Source organism: Rana temporaria, chromosome 5, assembly GCF_905171775.1.
Source record: "Rana temporaria chromosome 5, aRanTem1.1, whole genome shotgun sequence".
NCBI lineage: Eukaryota > Metazoa > Chordata > Amphibia > Anura > Ranidae > Rana > Rana temporaria.
Window position 1 is genome coordinate 250,429,253 of NC_053493.1, and position 22,975 is coordinate 250,452,227.

The window sequence follows — 22,975 nt, forward strand, 5'->3', positions numbered from 1 at the left end:
AGTCTCTGGTAATCTCGTGCAGTATGTCCGCAGTCTCTGGTAATCTCGTGCAGTATGTCCGCAGTCTCTGGTAATCTTGTGCAGTTTGTCCGCAGTCTCTGGTAATCTCGTGCAGTATGTCCGCAGTCTCTGTTAATCTCGTGCAGTATGTCCGCAGTCTCTGGTAATCTTGTGCAGTATGTCCGCAGTTTCTGGTAATCTCGTGCAGTATGTCCGCAGTCTCTGGTAATCTTGTGCAGTTTGTCCGCAGTCTCTGGTAATCTCGTGCAGTATGTCCACAGTCTCTGTTAATCTCGTCCAGTATGTCCGCAATCTCTGGTAATCTCGTGCAGTATGTCCACAGTCTCTGGTAATCTCGTGCAGTATGTCTGCAGTCTCTGTTAATCTCGTGCAGTATGTCCGCAGTCTCTGGTAATCTTGTGCAGTTTGTCCGCAGTCTCTGGTAATCTCGTGCAGTATGTCCGCAGTCTCTGTTAATCTCGTGCAGTATGTCCGCAGTCTCTGGTAATCTTGTGTAGTATGTCCGCAGTCTCTGGTAATCTCGTGTAGTATGTCTGCAGTCTTTGGTAATCTTGTGCAGTATGTCCGCAGTCTCTGGTAATCTTGTGCAGTATGTCCACAGTCTCTGTTAATCTCGTGCAGTATGTCCGCAGTCTCTGGTAATCTTGTGCAGTTTGTCCGCAGTCTCTGGTAATCTCGTGCAGTATGTCCGCAGTCTCTGGTAATCTCGTGCAGTATGTCCGCAGTCTCTGGTAATCTCATGCAGTATGTCCGCAGTCTCTGGTAATCTCGTGCAGTATGTCCGCAGTCTCTGTTAATCTCGTGCAGTATGTCCGCAGTCTCTGGTAATCTTGTGCTGTTTGTCCGCAGTCTCTGGTAATCTCGTGCAGTATGTCCGCAGTCTCTGTTAATCTCGTGCAGTATGTCCGCAGTCTCTGGTAATCTCGTGCAGTATGTCCGCAGTCTCTGGTAATCTCGTGCAGTATGTCTGCAGTCTCTGGTAATCTTGTGCAGTTTGTCCGCAGTCTCTGGTAATCTTGTGCAGTATGTCCGCAGTCTCTGTTAATCTCGTCCAGTATGTCCGCAGTCTCTGGTAATCTCATGCAGTATGTCCACAGTCTCTGGTAATCTCGTGCAGTATGTCTGCAGTCTCTGTTAATCTCGTGCAGTATGTCCGCAGTCTCTGTTAATCTCGTCTAGTATGTCCGCAGTCTCTGGTAATCTCATGCAGTATGTCCACAGTCTCTGGTAATCTCGTGCAGTATGTCTGCAGTCTCTGTTAATCTCGTGCAGTATGTCCGCAGTCTCTGGTAATCTTGTGCAGTATGTCCGCAGTCTCTGTTAATCTCGTGCAGTATGTCCGCAGTCTCTGGTAATCTTGTGTAGTATGTCCGCAGTCTCTGGTAATCTTGTGTAGTATGTCTGCAGTCTCTGGTAATCTTGTGCAGTATTCCGCGGTCTCTGGTAATCTTGTGCAGTATGTCCGCAGTCTCTGGTAATCTCGTGCAGTATGTCCGCAGTCTCTGGTAATCTTGTGCAGTATGTCCGCAGTCTCTGGTAATCTCGTGCAGTATGTCCGCAGTCTTTGGTAATCTTGTGCAGTATGTCCGCAGTCTGTGATAAATTTGTGCAGTATGTCCGCAGTCTCTGATACTCTTGTGCAGTATGTCCGCAGTCTCTGATAATCTCGTGCAGTATGTCCGCAGTCTCTGATAGTCTCGTGCAGTATGTCTGCAGTCTCTGATAATCTGATGCCCATTTAGAGTCCTTCATTACTAACAGTGTAATTTTTTAGTTTGTTTGCACCGATCTGTAAGGCTGCGCTATATACCATGATTTGTGATGCTGGGGCTATATACTCTGTCCTATGATGCTCAGCTGTATACTCCTGACGCTATGAGTGGGAGCAAGTGGAATACAGGGGACGGAGTGGGTGGATTCTATAAGAGGTGTGGCTTATAACAAGTGGGAGGGATCAAACATAGAGGGGCGGGGTCTTGCGCCCCCCCCATCCTAAAACATCACCAGCTGCCACTGAGGTATACAATTCTTTATTTTCAAAAGTTCCAATGTCATGTTGCTATTAAAATATAAGCGCTGGCTATACGTTACAATACATAGTCCATGGTACAGCAATGCAAACACAAATGTACTGTACACAGCGTTCCATTGCATAATGTTTGACTGTGTGGAAATGACCCCAAACATACAGCCAATGTCATTAAGAACAACCTTCAGCAAAAATAAGAACAAGGAGTCCTGGAAGTGATCGTTTGGCCCCCACAGAGCCCTGAACACAACATTGAGTCTGTCTGGGATTACATGAAGAGACAGAAGGATTTGAGCCAACCTACATAAACAGAAGATCTGTGGTTAGTTCTCCAAGATGTCTGAAACAATCTACCTGCCAAGTTCCTTCAAAAACTGTGTGTAAGTGTACCTAGAAGAATTGATGCTGGTTTGAAGACAAAGGATGGTCACACCAAATATTGATTTGATTTGGATTTCTCTTCTATTTATTTACTTTCCATTTTGGTCAGTGTGCCCCCTTACATACATTAGTGACCCTTACTTACATAAGTGGTTAAGACCCAGGTTCTTACCTTGGATTTTTCAATAACAATCAGCAGCATCTTCATGCATGTGCGTGGGGGGGAGTGAACAGACAGGCAAACTAAATGCTGGCATTAAATCCCTGGCTCTAAATCCAAGGTCAATGGATAAGCCTATTTTCTAGGCATCTATTGCTCCCAGGGCAATACAAAAGGACAGGCTTGGGGATGTGAGCACTACTATCCCCAAGAACCTAGGTTTGCCCAGGGAATTGCCCCCAAACTATATGACAGGTGGGAGGCTCAATATACATAAACGAGAAGCCACACGCATTGGCGCCATTAGGGCTGGGCACCCAGGCCATGTGCCCATCATCTGATGTTTGATGCCCAGCCCTAATGGCACCAATGCATGTGGCTTTTTGTTTATGTATATTGAGCTATATGGATCAGTGAGCACCAGGATCTAGGTGTAGAAGCCCCATTTAGAATGTTATGAATTTAATAAATGTGGTACCAGTTGCTATACTGTTAACGTTTAGTGTATTATATTTCTTTTTTTGTACATTTGTTTTTTTACCTTCTTCAAGGAAGTTTGGGAGGATTTTCTCCACTGCGTTATCTGCTTTAAACTGGAATGGTTTATTTAGTATTTTAAAACAACATCCTTTCAAAATGAGTGATTATCTCCTCAATTATGCAATCAGTGGAACAGAACGATATGTGAGAAAATACCTTAAAGGGGTTGTAAACCCTCATGTTTTTTCACCTTAATGCATCCTATGCATTATTGTATGTTTTATTATTGTTATTTATTATTATTAAGTCATTACGTTCCATTCCTTTAGATACAGCAGTCGTTATTTCGGAAAATTCATAACATCCGATGAATTCGTATTCGTTACGTTCACTAACCGCCAAAATTGAAAGGAAATTCCAATACCTATAATTTAATAGTTATTACTTATTATATGTTATTATTTCAGATTTTCAGATTTTCGTGTTTTCAAATTATTGTATTTTACAATCTATGAATTTTTGGATTTTCGAATTTCCAAATTTCGGGATTTTCGAATTCCGGATTTTAGAATTTTCACATTTTGTAAATTCGTAAATTTAAAAATTTGAAATTTGGAAATTCGAAAATTTTGAAATTCTGAGATTTAGAATATTCAAAGTTACGAGTATTCGGAAAAATTTGTTAAAAAGTGTTTTTGTTAATTCGGATATTTACGAATATGTTGAAATTCATTAACCACTTCCCGCCCGGCCTATGGCCGATTTACGTCCGGGAAGTGGTTATGAAATCCTGACAGGACGTTCTAGAACGTCCTGCAGGATTTCATGCCGCGCGCGCCTGTGGGGGCGCGCATCGCGGCGATCGGTGATGCGGGGTGTCAGTCTGACACCCTGCATCTCCGATCTCGGTAAAGAGCCTCCGGCGGAGACTCTTTACCACGTGATCAGCCGTGTCCAACCACGGCTGATCACGATGTAAACAGGAAGAGCCGTCGATGGCTCTTCCTCACTCGCGTCTGACAGACGCGAGTAGAGGATAGCCGATCGGCGGCTCTCCTGACAGGGGGGGTTAGCGCTGATTGTTTAACAGCGCAGCCCCCCCTCGGATCGCCACACTGGACCACCAGGGATGCCCACCCTGGAGCACCAGGGTGGGCAAAAAAAAAAAAAAATGACAGAAAAAAAAAAAGTCTAAAAAATACATTAAAAAAAAGCATAAAGAAAAAAAAAAAGATGCCAGTCAGTGCCCACAAATGGGCACTGACTGGCAACCTGGCAAAAATCAGTGCTGCCACCCCAGTGTCCATCAGCGCCACCCCAGTGTCCATCAGCGCCACCCCAGTGTCCATCAGTGCCACCCCAGTGTCCATCAGTGCCACCCCACAGTGCCCATCCATGCCCAGTGCCCACCTATCAGTGCCCATCTGTGCCACCCATAAGTATCCATCAGTGCCGCCCATGAGTGCCCATCTGTGCCGCCTATGAGTGCCCAGTGCCGCCCATGAGTGCCCATCAGTGCCGCCTATGTGTGCCCATCAGTGCCGCCTATGTGTGCCCATCAGTGCCGCCTATGTGTGCCCATCAGTGCCGCCTATGTGTGCCCATCAGTGCCGCCTATGTGTGCCCATCAGTGTCGCATACCAGCGCCGCCAATCAGTGCCACCTCATCTGTGCCCGTCAGTACTACCTCATCGATGTCCATCAGTGCCATCTCATCGGTGCCCATTAGTGCCGCCATATCAGTGCCCGTAATTGAAAGAGAAAACTTATTTACAAAAAAATTAACAGAAAAAAATAAAAACTTAATTTTTTTTCCAAATTTTCAGCCTTTTTTTAGTTGTTGCGCAAAAAAAAAAAATCACAGAGGTGATCGAATACCACCAAAAGAAAGCTCTATTTGTGGGGAAAAAAGGACGCCAATTTTGTTTGGGTACAGTGTAGCATGACCGCGCAATTGCCATTCAAAGTGCGACAGTGCTGAAAGCTGAAAATTGGCTTGGGCGGGAAGCTGCGTAAGTACCTGGTATGGAAGTGGTTAAAAAACAAATTCAGAATGAAACGAATTGCACATGTCTAGTCTGTACAGATGCACCTGGGATCCCCCTCTCAGGTAGAATGTCCCCGACCAGCTGCAGATCTGTGTGAGGGAATGGTACACCGACCCGGGAAGGCAGCACCTTTCCCCTGGATCCGGTCTTCTCTCTCGCCTGGTGGTCTCTGCCCAGCTCCCAAGCAGCCTTGAAATGTTCTTTTCCTCCTCTCCCTGTAGGCAGGCTGGGCTGTGTATTTTTGCCCCCATAAGATTACAGTGGTGCCTCTTGGGGAGTACATGTCCCACAATCCCTTGCTGCAGCAGTCCTTTCTGGTCATTGGTTCACTCCCCCTGCCACTAGGGAAGCAATGGAGGAAGGAGAGTGGGCGGCTGGGTCACTGTGAGCGCCGCTCTGTGCACTGTCCAGTGTGGGGGGAGAGAGGGGACAATACCCCCGCAGCTGCTGAGAGGCTCCCTTGTCCCTGTGAGCCTGTCAGTGTTGGTATCAGCACAGCCAGTGGGAGGTGCAGGGCAGCGGGCAAGCTTAGCACCGCCTGCTACACTAGCATTTTCTTTGTGATCCCGTCCTGCTTCTTCATTGGGCTTGCCTCAACACCCAACCAAGTTTTTGTCAGTTATTAAAAGATATGCACAGGAACCTGCACAGCTACTTCACTGTCCTTAAGTAGCAGGAGCAGAGCTGTTCTGTGCAGTGCGATTTCAGCTCATTCATTTTGAATGGGCTGAAATCGCACCCCACTGCACCAAAAGTAGAGCATGCATTACCACTGCAACTGGGGCACATGCGAGAACGTGGGTTTCACCATGTTCTAGTGTAAACAGACACTAATATAAAGATTTTTTTAACTGAGTCAATGATATATGAAAATGTTACAGTACATAAGGCTCCACAGAATCCTCCTACAGTAGTAGGTTTTCTTATTATTGTTGTGATTTTGTCTTCACGTGTTAAAGAAAGAAAATAGGTTTGTGTTTATGGAGTGTACAATTTTTTGAACTAAGAAATATTTCAGTCATTGTTGATATATCCTCTCTACTTTTTTTTATGACATTACATATGGCTTCAGGGTGGTTTAACAAGCATTTATTGTACAAGTGATTGACATAAGAGCATATCTCATGCCCTGCAGTATAGAAGTAATGGCCAATTCTACAGGAAACTACAGTGCTAACAAGGGGTGCGTCTGTCTGGTATTAACAAAGACAAAAAAAATGAATCCAAATGAATTCTCATATTTTGGAAGATTTAGCCACATGACATGGTGTATTTTATTTAAAAGATCAAAACATGTCCGGTTTGGCCCAGTGGGTAGAAGCCCCATTAAGAATTCATATACAGTAAAACCTTGGATTGTGAGCATAATTCATTCCAGAAACATGCTTGTAATCCAAAGCACTTGTATATCAAAGCAAATTTCCCCATAAAAAATAATGGAAACTTTTAATTTTTGTCCATTTAAAAAATATATATATATATGTTTTTAAATGTTTCTAAACGCAAAGGCGGCAAAACGCCGCTAAACGTGGCATGTAAACGCAGAAAAACAGACGTTTTAAACGTGGGTTACTATCTGTAAAGTTTAATCATTTAGGAGCAGTTGTAAAAACGTCCCGTGTACATGGGGCCAGATTCACAGAAAAAGTACGCCGGAGTATCTGCTGATACTCCGGCGTACTTTCAAATTTGCCGCGTCGTATCTTTATTTGTAATTCACAAACAAAGATACGACGGCTTTTGGCTAAGATCCGACAGGAGTACGGCTTCGTACGCCTTCGGATCGTAGGTGTAATTTTCCGGCGGCCGCTGGGTGGAGTTTGTGTCGTTTTCCAGCATTGGGTATGCAAATTAGCTGTTTACGGCGATCCACGAAGGTACGCGCGTTCGTCGCATTCTCTTACGTCGTCGCTAGTCGTTTTTTCCCGTCGCAAACATAAGCCTGCTTTTTCATGGCTTACATTTAGACCAGCCATGTTAAAGTATGGCCGTCGTTCCCGCGTCGAATTTCAAATTATTATTTTTTTTGCGTAAGACGTCCGGTAATACGAAACGACGTAACGCACGTCGCCGTTCAAAAAATACGTCGGGGCGCCGTAATTTCGCGCAAAGCACGGTGTGGAAATTTTCACACGGAGCATGTGCAGAACGTTCGGCGCGGGAGCGCGCCTAATTTAAATGACACACGCCCCATTTGAATTAGGCGGGCTTGCGCCTGACAGATTTACGTTATGCCGCCGCAAGTTAACACGTAAGTGCTTTGTGAATCAAGCACTTATGACGAAAACTTGCGGCGGAGTAACGCTACGATGCCGCAATTTTTCATGAATCTGGCCCCCAGAGCCTAAATTGTTACTATTTAACCTATTGAAACTTTGACAGCTCATACATTTTGAGATAGACCTAACTGATGGTTCTAGAATTATGTGGGGATACCTAATATGTGTAGCACAATGGCCTCATGCTGAATACTCTCCAGCACTATTGGGCTCCTGAAATAGACAGGTAAGCACGGGACCACTAGAAAGGATCAGAGTGGGGTAAATAATATATCTGCTAAGATGTAGACATGTCGACACAACCAGGTTTATTTATAGTGACCCAGATGACATTTATTAAAAATAGGAAAATCCCCAATCCAGAGAGATATTGCCTAAGATGCTGCAGAGCAGTGGCGGCTGGTGCTGTATATTTTAGGGGGGGCAGCAAACAAGATACCTCCCGTCGCTTGTTCATCCCCCCACCAGCCCCACACTTACCCCATCTAGATCACAGGCAGCTTTGACTCTTTCCTGCGTCTCCTCCTCCTCGGCGGCGGCTTCACACTGCGTCTCCGGCTTCACGACGGCTTCCTTCTCAGGGGTTCCCTCCTCCTTCCCTTGGCGGCCAAAATGATCGCTTCGCCTCTCGGCCAATTGGGTCTTAAGACCCGCTTCCTGATTGGCCCGGGAGGAGAATAAGGAAGACAATAGCGAATATTAATTTTCTATTGTCACACAACTGGATGGGTTTAGGGCACAGAGCCCACACTTTATTGAGGCCAATTAGGCTGTAATCATGTGCTTAACCACTTAAGCCCCGGACCATATTGCTGGTCAATGACCGGGCCACTTTTTGCGATTCGGCACTGCGTCGCTTTAACTGACAATTGTGCGGGGTCGTGTGATATGGCTCCCAAACAAAATTGGCGTCCTTTTTTCCCCACAAATAGAGCTTTCTTTTGGTGATATTTGATCACCTCTGCGGGTTTTTAGTTTTTGCTCTATAAACAAAAATAGAGCGACAATTTTGAAAAAAATGAATATTTTTTACTTTTTGCTATAATATATATGCTCCAAAAATATATAAAAACATTTTTTTTTTCCTCAGTTTAGGCCGATACGTATTCTTCTACATATTTTTCGTAAAAAAAAATCGCAATAAGCGTTTATTGATTGGTTTGCGCAAAAGTTATAGCGTTTACAAAATAGGGGATAGTTTTATGGCATTTTTATAAACATTTTTTTTTTTACTAGTAATGGCCGCGATCAGCGATTTTTATCGGTACTGCGACATTATGGCGGACACTTCGGACACGTTTGACACATTTTTGGGACCATTGGCATTTTTATAGCGATCAGTGCTATAAAAATGCATTGATTACTGTAAAAATGCCACTGGCAGGGAAGGGGTTAACACTAGGGGGCGAGGAAGGGGTTAAACATGTTCCCTGGGTGTGTTCTAACTGAAGGGGGGTGGGACTGACATGGGGAAATGACAATTCACTGTTCATACATTGTATGAACAGACGATAGGTCATTTCTCCCCCTGACAGGACCGGGAGCTGTGTGTTTACACACACAGCTCCCAGTTCTCGCTCTGTAACGAGCGATCGTGGGTGCCCGGCGGTGATCGCGCTCGCCAGGCACACGCATCAGGGTCAGGGGCGAGCGGGGGGCACGATCGCGCCCCTATTGGCTGAACGGCGAGATGACGTATAGCTACGTGATCTCGCCCAGCCCAGCCGACCTCCCGCCATATAACTGCGGCGGCAGGTCGGCAAGTAGTTAAAAAAAATAAGCTCCATTGAAATCCATGCGTCTGGTGCCCTGCATTTAGATTAGGGGTCGGACGCATGGATTAGGGGGGTGGTGCCCCTACACCCCTAATGGAGGGGCCGCAACTGGTGCAAAAATCTATGCTAGGCCTGCACATGTGCTGTGCCTTTTGCTTCAGGGCTATAAAATGCTTGTACTCCAATTTCCACCATATTACAATCTCTCCATGAGACTGATCGTAAAGTATACTGTGCTTATGCAAGCCTGTTTTAGCACATTTTTGACAAATGTCTTTTCGGCATCATTGCCTATGTACTGTATATCGTCCTAGATTGAGGACTGGTAAATATATACGACTTACTGGGGGGACAGGAGGCAAAGCAAGCAACAAAATGTGTGGAATTGTACCAAAGGTATTACTATGCTACTGCTAAAAGCATAATCAGGTCTCATATGGCCAGCCAAAACTAATCTGATTATATCAATGAAGGGAGTAATTTGATACTCCTGATACTGTAAAGTGTTCTACACCCAGTTTATCGACATTTGACAAGACTTTGATATTCCACTCAAAATGTCTGGTTAGCCTTTACTCCGGATCGCTGAACAGCATAAATAAACAAAATCGTAGCATTCCAATGAAAAACAAACTGTTACATTGAAAACAAATACAGCATACCTAAACACAATAAGGTAGAGTAGAGGGAAGTATGTTGGTACTGTTTTCACTACTTTACTTCTAATCACATGGAACCTGTAAAGTTTAAACCAGGGGTATGCCTTTTGTGTGCCAAAATCTTTTTTCAAAGAAATTGAGCATGCCGATTGTATAACAAAAAACAAACTTCACACTCTCAATCACGAAAAAAAAAAATTTAAATGCTGTAAACTACTTACCACTAGTAGTGAGAAATTAACACCCTGCACTCTCACTCCTCAGATCAGTCCCAATTCCTGCACCTCCGTTCCGCACCTCAGATCACTGCCCCCCCCCCCCTGCAAAACTGTTTCACCACTGTACCCCCCTGCTCATCAGTCCCACCACTGTACCCTGTGCTCTTCTGCAGCACCACTGTAACCTACCCCCTGCTCGTATGTTCCACCAATGTACCTTCTTTCTCCTATGCACCCCTCTGCACATCTGCCCCACCTCTGTACCCTCTGCTCATCTGTCCCACCAGCATACCTAATTTCTCCTCTGCCCCAACACTGAACCCCCCCTGCTCATCTTTCCCACCACTGTAACCCCCTTCTCATCTGGCCCAACGCTGAACCCCTCTTGCTCATCTGCCCCACCACTGTACCCCCTTGCTCTTCTGTCCCACCACTGTAACCCCCCTTGCTCCTCTGCCCCGTCAATGTATGTGAAACAGGGTCAACCCCCCCCCACAGTAGAACTGCACCCAATTTTTTCCCCATAACAAAAAAAGCTGATGATCACAGCTACCGCAAAGTTAGAGAACCAAACAAGTTTTCCATCTTTTACAATATGTAGCGGCACAGTGCCTTCCCCTCAGTGCAGGTGCAGCGTGGGGGAAGTCTGAAATTGGAATGCATTAGTGTCCCACTAACAATTCCCTGCGCTGCTCTGCTGAAGGGGAGGGAGTAGAGTGCTGGCAAAAGAGGCTTGGGTGCCGTTTGCGGCACCAGTGTCAGGGGTTGCCTTCCCCTGGTCTAAACCAACATAGTTACATAGTTAGTCAGGTTGAAAAAAGACACAAGTCCATCCAGTTCAACCACAAAAAATAAAAAAAACAAAAATAAAAAACACAGTAAAATCCTATACACCCAACTCCATTCCCACAGTTGATCCAGAGGAAGGCAAAAAACCCCAGCAGAGCATGATCCAATTTGCTACAGCAGGGGAAAAAATTCCTTCCTGATCCCCCGAGAGGCAATCGGATTTACCCTGGATCAACTTTACCTACAAATCTTAATACTCAAGTTATATTCTGTACATTTAGGAAAGAATCCAGGCCTTTCTTAAAGCAATCTACTGAGCTATCCAGAACCACCTCTGGAGGGAGTCTGTTCCACATTTTCACAGCTCTTACTGTGAAAAAACCTTTCCGTATTTGGAGGTGAAATCTCTTTTCCTCTAGACGTAAAGAGTGCCCCCTTGTCCTCAGTGTTGACCGTAAGCTTTGTAGTTAGCATTGCCCTAAAGTAGTACTAAATAGTGTTGAGCAGAATACGCCATATTCGATTTCGCGATATATCTCGAATATATATTGGAATATTCGAGATATATTCGCTAAATTCGAATATTCGTGATATTTTATCGAAATGAAATGATTGCGAATTTTCGCTATTGCGAATGCGAAAATAATTGCAAATTTTTGATAACTGCGGTAGGAGCACTCTGATTGGCTCAGAATATTCGTGATATTTTACAATACAAAATAATTGCGAATATTCGGCAAATGCGGAAGGAGCACTCTGATTGGCTCAGAATATTCTTGATATTTTACAATACAAAATAATTGCGAATATTCGGCAAATGCGGAAGGAGCACTTTGATTGGCTCAGAATATTCTTGATATTTTACAATACAAAATAATTGCGAATATTCGGCAAATGCGGAAGGAGCACTCTGATTGGCTCAGAATATTCTTGATATTTTACAATAGAAAATAAAAAGTGTTTTGCATTGGTGGTGATTCTTTACTCTATCCATCTGTCACAGCCGTTTGTCAATCAAACACCTTGAAGATTGAACACGTTCATGCTGCATGCTTTGGACTTTTTTTCACTTCACATATCAAATCACATATATTTGTTTCACTGTGTATTTCACAAGTTATTTGCGCTTGCTTATTTTATAATTTGCCCACATGTCTTGTCACTAGACATATTTTTTATTCTTGTAGAGCGACTCCATTTTCTGTCTTGTATTAATTTATGTTGTATAACATTTTTGAGTTGCTGCTATATTCTCCCCTTTTTTTAAGGTATGCGCAATTTTTTCCTTCTTACAAAAAAAAATAATATCAAACATACAAATATTCATAACAGAAACATACACAAAGCCCCCCCCTTTTGCATCAGAGACAATCAGAGTTCTCCTACCACAGTTATCGAAAATTCGCAATCATTTTCGCATTCGCATTAGCGAAAATTCGCAATTTTTTTTTTTTTATATTCGGCAACATAAAAGGATCGCCTCAGCTTAGCTACTCGGCCCAGGGTCTCTAATCATACCAGCAATGCTTTTAGACGTCGATAGGATGTGATCTGTTTTAAAAATAAAATTGAAAAAATGCGAATATTCGGAATTGCGAATATTCATTGCGAAATTCGAAATATATCGCGAATACTCGAATATGCCATATTCGAGCCGAATATTCGCAATACGAATATTCGTGAGCAACACTAGTACTAAAGGCAATGTTTGTTGCACACATGCATGTGTATTTACACATCACGACACTTTCATTTATTATTGCAATAATGTCCATAACCAGCTACTTTTTATTGTTGTTAGCAATGTTGTTACTGTAAACATCAAAGAATTCACAGTATTTCAATCCCCCTTCCTCGGAACTACATATCCCATAATCTCTGTCCATTACATTCCACTTTCAATCATATGAATCTATCATCCTAGGGCTGCCTGTGCCTGTTAGTGCAGGTAGTGCCATTGTTATCCCAGTAGCGTGTATGTAAGGGTGGCTCTGCAAGGACCCTGCAAGACATGGAGCCACCTTTACAACAGAAGAACATGTAAGCAGACAGGGAAGAGAGTTAAAAGAAGAGGCTGAGGGGAAAAAAAATAATAATAAGCTGAAAACAAGATAAGTACTCCCCTTAGTTGTCCTAAATACCATGGCATCTCTGAAACATTTGTACAATGGAAACAAAGGCATTATTATTTTAATATTCTAACATAATTCAATACCTGACTTAAAGTATTAGTTCACCTTTAGAGTCGGTTCACACTAGGGCGACACGACTTTCAGAGGCGACTCCGACACGACTTGAACATGAACCACAGGGCGATCTGGGGCGATTTACAACACAACTTGAAGCCGTCTCCAGAACAGGAGACTTTCCAGTGGCCAATCAAACAACAATCAGCTCTGTGAGAGGGAGGGGGAGGGAGGGGGGCAGGAGAGGTTTGCCTGAGAAATGTATGTTATCTTCCTGGAAAGTCGCTTCAGTTAAGACAGTGATCAGACTTGGAGGCGACTTCCATTGAAATCAATGGGTACAAATCGCCTACAAGTCGGATTGAAGTAGTACAGGAACCTTTTCTGAAGTCGGATCGACTTGAGTCGTGTGTATTAACAACGCTCCCATTCAATTCCATTGTTTTTCTCTACAGCGCGACTTGGGACGACTTGAGGCGTCATGAAGTCGGATCGCAAGTCGTCCCAGTGTGAACCGGCTCCTAATGTCAATAGTTCTTTATTGAAAACATTTTCAAATATCAACAAAAAGAGCACAGTGCTGACACAACAGCAACAGGTAGGTGAAAACAGAGTGCTGCCAAGAGGTACAGTACAGCACAAGGGAAATCAAAACAAAGTAGAGTAGAACGTAATGAAATAAAATAAGATAAAATGAAAGTAAAATAAGATAAACATTAAGTATAACAGCCTGTTCATCAGCTGTCAGCTCAACCTAAAGGAGCTAATTATAATTGTGTAGCGCTACCCCCGAAGGAGCCACTGGTTGATTTGGGATCGACCTGCTAGGTCACCTTGGCAATGTCTAGGGGTGTAATTTGTAAGAACAGCAGGAGTGAATGGAGGTCCAGACATTCAATAAAGAATTTTCTATGCTTTATTGCTTAGGCCAAACACGGCCAACATCAACACAATGCAGGGAGGTCAAAGTTGATGAAGGACAGAAAGAACCATGCGGTATCAGGCCTGGATGTAGAACTGAGCAATTCCTTGCTCTGCGTTAAATCAATTAGAGAACACACCGCCACTCTACTCGGAGTGGGTAAAGTGCCCCCCGGACAGACCCCTATGATAGGCCTGGCAGCCGGAGCGTCACTCTGAATAACACTGGGATAAACAGGTCTAAAGCACAGACCTCTCTCTAGGCCCCATCATAGGCCATCTTCAATATATAGACTTTAGTATGTGAAAACATTCCCAGTAGGCTGATTTAAAGGAAGTCCCTGGTTGACAGTAAGCATACCTGTCAGCTGCCGGACTCCCGATCCCAAACAAGGATCCTGTCAATAAGTCCTGGAACCCAGCGGAGCGTGGAGACTTTCTCCCTCTCTAGGATGCGATCCACTGCAAGGTTCAGTCCTGGCCAGGAGGGCCACGCCGGCGGGGTCCATGGATGCGCGTACCCTGAAGGTGGGTACCGCACCTGGAACGGGGTCCACACACGGGAAAAAGAGCACCTCCCTCACGGATATACCCTCTCCCAGCATGCCCCGCAAGACTAAACGTCCTCTGATTGGCCGCTAGGAGAAGATCTGCTCCGTCAGAACCCCTCTGGTGCCAACTGCTGACCAAGGGTGACATTGCACTCCCTGACCACAGTCTGACCCAGTGGACTTCTAAAAACGACAGAGGTCCCAAATTTAGACAAACACATAGAAGGGAGCAAAGTAACTCTCCCTTCTTCACTAAATTTAGGCATAGCGCCCATTATAAAAGCAAGGGGGCGCTACAATTGGTATCACAATACTGTCCATAGTGTCAATATCCCTTATTCTTCTCATACCAGTCAAACCATAACTTCCACAATAGGCATACTCTATGGAGAGAACCTTGCGTAGAGGCGAACAGTATTTTGTATGTGGCATGGGTGTGGGTAGTTGTAATCACATCCTGTAGAGAGGACGTTTTTTGTTGTTTCCAATGCCGGGCAAGCACTAGTCTTGCGCTCAGCAAGACATGTGTGACTATTGTTCTAGTTTCTGCAGGGAGTGACTCAATGTTCAGTGATAGGAGCGCCAGGCCTGGCGATGCTGGAATTGTAAGATTTAAAATTTGCGAAAGCAAGTGAAAAACGTCTTTCCAGTATCTGGAAGACCACAATATATGATAAAGGGTTCCTATCTCCCCACAGTTCCTCCAACAAAAGGCTGATGCCTGTGGGGCAAAGCTTGCAATTCTATATGCGGTCAAATACCACCTTAATAGTATCTTCTGGGTTAGTTCCCACAGGTTCACACACTTAGTAGGGTGGTACTGTCTAGCTTTAGTGGTAGGATGAATTATAAAAGGGATCCTAGACTTAAACCTATAACCACGGAGGCGTCGTGCATGGATTGCCTTATTGCAATTGGCGTAATACATAGTTTTAGGGTGGTACTGTCTAGCTTTAGTGGTAGGATGAATTATAAAAGGGATCCTAGACTTAAACCTATAACCACGGAGGCGTCGTGCATGGATTGCCTTATTGCAATTGGCGTAATACATAGTTTTAAGTCGTCTGGTAGACTTTTCAAAGTCCTCCAGAATGGGGCCGTTTGCAATTACCTACAGGAGACTCAACAAGGATCCCTGCGAATGGGTGCAAGTGGAAAGCTCCATTTAAAGCAGTATAAGCCTGACAGAGCCTGCTGCTAGCTGTTCACAGACATTTAAATATATTTTCTCTTGCAGCGATTGCCTAGGGGTGATGGGTCCTGACCCCAGACTTTCTGCATTCCGCCCACTTCCATTAACCATTGCCAACAATAGGAACATTCTTGCATATACAATGTTCTTGTTGAAAGGAAACTGACCAAACAGACTTTATGAATTGAATGCCTGATAATTCATTAGTATCAACTGTCAGTTTTAGCTTGTATAACTTCCTTGAGGCATGTCTAGGCAACTGTGGACGCTGAGGATGCAGCATTTCCAACTGACAGGTGGCAATTGTCCCGACAAGCATTACCTAACACACATGCTAAAAGGGACCACTATTTTATTTCCTGATGGTATAACAGTTTCATACAATTATCCATCAGTGTACTGTATGTGTGTGTGTCAAGGTGTGCTATCTGTGTATAATGAAAGGAAAAGTCATTTGGAAAAGCTATGCTTTTTATGTTCATCTTTAGATCTGAAAAGCGTATAAATGGCATTTGACTACAAAAAGCGATTAAGCAGAGCCCTCTGATCCCTCTTGTATTGTATTGTAATTGTACTGTCCTCCACTATGTAAAGCGCTGCACAAACTGATATATAAATTCAGTTTAACAATAATAATCCTTATTCATACAAGAGAGCATGTTAGGAAACATTAAGGCCCCGTATACACGGTCGGACCGAACCGATGAGAATGAACCGAAGTTCACTTTCATCGGACCAAACCGACCGTGTGTATAGGCCATTGGTCTGTTTTCCTTCGGTCCAAAATTTTAAAACATGCTTCAAAACCGAACCGATGGACCGCTGCCCGATCGGTCCGAACCGATGGTTAGTACAGAAAAGCATCGGTTCAAAACCCGCGCATGCTCAGAATCAAGTCGACGCATGCTTGGAAGCATTGAACTTTGTTTTTTCCAGCACGTCGTGTGTTTTACGTCACCGCGTTCTGACCCGATCGGATTTTGAACTGACCATATCAGGCCACTTCAGCGGTGAACCAATGAAAACGGTCCGACGGACAAGTCACATCGGTTTGGTCCGACCGTGTGTACAAGGCCTTAGAGCAGACCTGGGCAAACTAATCCGGCCCACCCCCGCCGCCGAAACCGCCGCCGCTGCCACGTTAATCACCGCGGCGGGGAACATTAGACAGCGTTCGTTTGAACAGCTGTTTTCCCCGCCGCGCATAAACACTCCCCCTTGGACGGATCTGTCCAATCGCGAGCAAGGGGGAGTCACATAGACACTCCCCCTTGCTCGCGATTGGACAGATTCGTCCAAGGGGGAGTGTATGCATAGACACTCCCCCTTGGACGGATCTGTCCAATCACGAGCAAGGGGGAGTGTCTATGTGACTCCCCCTTGCTCGCGATTGGACAGATCCGTCCAAGGGGGAGTGTCTATGCGCAGCGGGGAAAACAGCTGTTCAAACGAACGCTGTCTTTAATGTTCCCCGCCGCGGTGATAACAGTAGGCAGGGCCGGGAGGGGTCACACCCAGCCACTTGTGCCAACACATGCAGCCACTTGTGCCAACACATGCAGCCACTTGTGCCAACACATGCAGCCACTTGTGCCAACACACGCAGCCGCTGTGCCACCATAAATTGTCGCCACTGTGCCAATCACACGTAGCCACTGTGCCAATCACACGTAGCCACTGTGCCAATCACACGCAGCCACTGTGCCAATCACACGCAGCCACTGTGCCAATCACACGCAGCCACTGTGCCAATCACACGCAGCCACTGTTCCCAAACACAGCCACTGTGCCAATCACACGCAGCCACTGTGCCAATCACACGCAGCCACTGTGCCAATCACACGCAGCCACTGTGCCAAACACACGCAGCCACTGTGCCAAACACACGCAGCCACTGTGCCACCATAAATTGTCGCCACTGTGCCAATCACACGTAGCCACTGTGCCAATCACACGCAGCCACTGTGCCAATCACACGCAGCCACTGTGCCAATCACACGCAGCCACTGTGCCCATCAAACGCAGCCACTGTGCCAATCACACGCAGCCACTGTGCCAATCACACGCAGCCACTGTGCCAATCACACGCAACCACTGTGCCAATCACATGCAGCCACTGTGCCCATCAAACGCAGCCACTGTGCCAATCACACGCAGCCACTGTGCCAATAACACGCAGCCACTCTGCCCATCAAACGCAGCCACTGTGACCATCACACACAGCCACTGTGACCATCAAACGCAGCCACTGTGCCATCACATGCAGCCACTGTGCCAACACACGCAGCCACTGTGCCAACACACGCAGTCACTGTGCCATCAATTGTTGCCACTGTGCCCATCACACGCAGCCACTGTGCCATCAATTGTCGCCACTGTGCCATCACACGCAGCCACTGTGCCATCACACGCAGCCACTGTGCCATCACATGCAGCCTCCTGTGTCATGTCCCCAGCGTCTGTCCCCCTCCTGTGCCATGTCCCCAGCGTCTGTCCCCCTCCTGTGTCATGTCCCCAGCCTCTGTCCCCCTCCTGTGCCATGTCCCCAGCGTCTGTCCCCCTCCTGTGTCATGTCCCCAGCCTCTGTCCCCCTCCTGTGCCATGTCCCCAGCCTCTGTCCCCCTCCTGTGTCATGTCCCCAGCCTCTGTCCCCCTCCTGTGTCATGTCCCCAGCCTCTGTCCCCCTCCTGTGTCATGTCCCCAGCCTCTGTCCCCCTCCTGTGTCATGTCCCCAGCCTCTGTCCCCCTCCTGTGTCATGTCCCCAGCCTCTGTCCCCCTCCTGTGTCGTCCCCAGCCTCTGTCCCCCTCCTGTGTCATGTCCCCAGCCTCTGTCCCCCTCCTGTGCCATGTCCCCAGCCTCTGTCCCCCTCCTGTGTCATGTCCCCAGCGTCTGTCCCCCTCCTGTGCCATGTCCCCAGCCTCTGTCCCCCTCCTGTGTCATGTCCCCAGCCTCTGTCCCCCTCCTGTGTCATGTCCCTAGCCTCTGTCCCCCTCCTGTGTCGTCCCCAGCCTCTGTCCCCCTCCTGTGTCATGTCCCCAGCCTCTGTCCCCCTCCTGTGTCATGTCCCCAGCCTCTGTCCCCCTCCTGTGTCATGTCCCCAGCCTCTGTCCCCCTCCTGTGCCATGTCCCCAGCCTCTGTCCCCCTCCTGTGTCATGTCCCCAGCGTCTGTCCCCCTCCTGTGCCATGTCCCCAGCCTCTGTCCCCCTCCTGTGTCATGTCCCCAGCCTCTGTCCCCCTCCTGTGTCATGTCCCCAGCCTCTGTCCCCCTCCTGTGTCGTCCCCAGCCTCTGTCCCCCTCCTGTGTCATGTCCCCAGCCTCTGTCCCCCTCCTGTGTCGTCCCCAGCCTCTGTCCCCCTCCTGTGCCATGTCCCCAGCCTCTGTCCCCCTCCTGTGTCATGTCCCCAGCCTCTGTCCCCCTCCTGTGTCATGTCCCCAGCCTCTGTCCCCCTCCTGTGTCATGTCCCCAGCCTCTGTCCCCCTCCTGTGTCATGTCCCCAGCCTCTGTCCCCCTCCTGTGCCATGTCCCCAGCCTCTGTCCCCCTCCTGTGCCATGTCCCCAGCCTCTGTCCCCCTCCTGTGTCATGTCCCCAGCCTCTGTCCCCCTCCTGTGTCGTCCCCAGCCTCTGTCCCCCTCCTGTGCCATGTCCCCAGCCTTCTCGTACTCGTACCAGTTTTCCAACAATGATATTTACTGCTTTTTATAAAGAAATACAATTGATTTTATGCAGTATTGAGTTTAGCCTTTTGGCCCGGCCCTCCAAAATATTTTTAGTTTCTCATGTGGCCCCATCGAAAAAATAATTGCCCACCCCTGCCTTAGAGGGTCGGTCATACTTAGATTGAAAACAAAAATGTGTGTATTCCCTGTATATGTGTATGATTCTGATTAAATAGTCTAGTGCTGCTTTCCAGTGCATGGGTGAACTGCTTCATCTTATGACCTGCGCATTGAAAAAAAATTCTTCATATGCATTATTGGTTTTATTTTCACAATACATTTTCTAGTAAAAGGTAGAGATGTGTGAATCTGCCTGGGATGAATTTGTGGAGGGGTTGTTGAATCGTGCTTGAAAATCACAAAACTCAAACCTAGAAAATCCTATTAAAGCCTTTGGGGGAGACAATCTTGGTACTAAATTCTAGACATTCCAAAAGCAGAACTATAGGCATTTTTTTTTTTTCATAAAAAAAATAGGTATTAATGGAAAGAGGGTCCTTTTAGTGCAACTTTATGGGACATATGGAGATATCACACTTTATTTAAATTACATATCAACAATGAATGGATGTACTGTCCCTTTACCCCCATATCCTGAAATGTGACCAATTCACTCTTGTGCGACTTGTCATGCAACTTTGGACATCCCTGGGAAGGACATTCGCAGGGACATAAAGTCTGCTTTAATTGCCAGTATCAGCTCACCCATCGGCCGGACACCCAAATCGTTTCCCCCCACATGCAAAACCAGCACATCTGGGGGGCGATCGAGCCGGGCATAATGGCCGACTTCAGGAACCACCCTGCTCCATTCCATCCCCCGAAAACCCAGCCAGCGAACACATGCCTCCCGCCTAGAAATGCCCAGTTGCCTGCCATCCGGTCGGGCGTCGGCTCTCCTGGCACCCCAGAACACGTAAGAGTGCCCCAAAATCCATACGAGGCACGGGAAGATGTCATCTGAAATAAAAACAATTTTTGTAGCTATATAACACCAAACCTTCGTCTTAACCTTACCACTCCAGCCACAACACATCCCCTTTTTTAGTGTCCCGTTGTCCCCGTGCATCACCCTTAATCAGTCAGCAAATGTGGACGCACATAGGAGCGGAATCTCCTAGATTCCCACCTACCTATTTTTCTAACGGCCGCCTCATCCAACCCGCACCGCGCAGCCTCGGTGGCCGCCCCGATGCGGAAGGAGTGCGAAGCATACCGTTTTTCGTCATACCCCGCTGCACACAAGCATTTTCTGAACACCTGTACAAATTGAAATTTTGACAAAAACGTCCCATCCCTGTGTGTAAAAAATGCCCCCAGCCCCACCGGGCGAACGCACACAAATTCCCCAACAGCTCTAACTGGACACACCTCGGAACCCGGTAATGCATAAAGCACCACCCGTGTTCCCCTCCCCACCTGGTCCGTCTTGGACCGGCGCAACATGATCACCACGCTGTCCCCCTCCACTCGCACATCTTGAAAACCGAATCCACCCTCCACCGATTTTGACGGGCTAACCAATTCACCCAACCGAAAAGCCCCAAAAAACGCCACCGCAAAAACCGCCCGAAAAAGGATCCCCTCATATCCTGACGAACACACCTCCCCCAGCTTGCCGCAGATCGCTTGAAGCACTGCGAACGACACCGGTCTACGCAAATCCCTCTGCACCTTTCCCCGCCGGTATCCCTTCACCGTTTGTTTTACCCAAAAATTTTTTGTAAAATCTTGCAACCCCTGTAATTTAAAGAGGAATGCTAGACCCGCCAGCTTGCGTTCAATGGCGGAAACAGACCCCCCATCTTCCATGTGCCTAGAAACGAAATACAGCACTAACCAAACGCCTTCCCTACCCCCACCCCCCAAATCAACCCCAACCTGTCGCAGGAAATCGAACCACTCCACCCAGACTCTAGAGTACGCCGTCCACGTCGCCCCACTCACCGACCGTTGGATCCAACGCGCGGCAAGTCCAAAGCAGTGTCCCAAAGCCACGCCGGGCAAGGCACCCCGGTCCGCTCTGCCGTAGGAGCCAACTCCCTGAACCTGCCCCACTGAAAACGAGACAGAGAGTCAGCGAGCGTGTTGTCTACCCCCGGTATGTGCACCGCATATAGAAAAACATTAAACTGCAGACACCGTAGTACCAAATGTCTCAGCAACCGGACCACCGGCAATGAGGAAGCGGAGATCCGGTTGATGACCTGCACTACCCCCATATTGTCACAATTCAGCCTCACCTTCAAATTTTTCCACTCTTCCCCCCACAATTCCATTGCCAGAACCACTGGAAACAACTCCAGCAGTACCAGGTTCTTGAGGAAACCCGCCTCCTTCCACGAATCCGGCCAAGGTTCCGCACTCCAACGGCCCCGAAAAAAGGTCCCGTACCCCGTCGACCCAGCCGCGTCCGTGACTAAGTCCAAGTCGAAGTTACTGACAGGCCCTTCCATCCAAACCGACCGCCCGTTAAACGTTTCCAGAAACGTGTGCCATACTCTAAGGTCCTCCTTCAGTTCCCTGGTCAATCTTATAAAATGCCTAGGCGATTTCGCCCCTGCGGTGGCTGCCGACAGCCGTCGGCAAAACACCCTCCCCATGGGTATGATCCGACACGCAAAATTGAATTTTCCCAGTAATGATTGCAATTCCCTTAGTGTGACCTTGTTGCGCCCCAGAAAATCCCGAATCGCCAGCCTAAGATTCTCCACCTTGTCCGGCGGCAGACGGCACTCCATTGCCTGGGAATCGATCACAATCCCCAGAAAACTGAGCTCCGTAGTAGGGCCTTCCGTCTTGTCCGCCGCCAAGGGGACCCCAAATCTTCCCGCAATGTGCTGCAATGTCGCCAATAGAATCGCACACACTCTGGAGGAAGGGGGTCCCACGCACAAGAAGTCATCCAAATAGTGGACCACAGAGTCCACCCTAGCCACATCCCGGACCACCCATTCCAAGAAGGAACTGAACGTTTCAAAAAACGCACATGAAATGGAGCAACCCATGGGCAGACACCGATCCACATAAAATTCCTCCTGCCACCGGCAGCCCAACAGGCGAAAACTGTCTGGGTGTACCGGCAACAATCGGAAAGCGGCTTCGATGTCCGATTTTGCCATAAGTGCCCCTTTTCCATACCTCCGCACCCAGCTCACCGCCGCATCAAATGACGTGTATGACACCGTACATGCTTCCGAGTCAATGGCATCGTTCACCGACCCCCCTTTTGGAAAAGAGAGGTGGTGAATGAGACGGAATTTGTTGGGTTCCTTCTTGGGTACCACCCCCAGTGGAGAAACCACCAAATCCCGTATCGGTTGTTCCCTAAATGGCCCCCCCATCCGCCCCAGCAACACCTCCTTTCTCAATTTTTCCGTAACTACCTCTGGGTGTTCCAAAGCGGATCGCAAATTCCTTGCCAGCGGAGGCGCTGTCGACAAGGTACACGGTATGCGAAACCCCTCCGTAAAACCCGAAGTTAGCAATTGCGCGGCCGCGACGTCCGGATACCTACCTAGAAAAGGACGCATCCTTTCCACTTTCACCGGCGTCACCCCCCTT

General features: G+C 47.2%; 1 protein-coding gene across 1 annotated transcript in view; it reads left to right on the forward strand.

Annotated features, from left to right (window-relative positions):
* The window catches only part of LOC120940706 (N-acetyllactosaminide beta-1,6-N-acetylglucosaminyl-transferase-like), a 73,831-nt gene that overhangs the window by 13,982 nt on the left and 36,874 nt on the right, over window positions 1-22,975 (forward strand). The gene's annotated exons all lie outside the window — the stretch shown is intronic.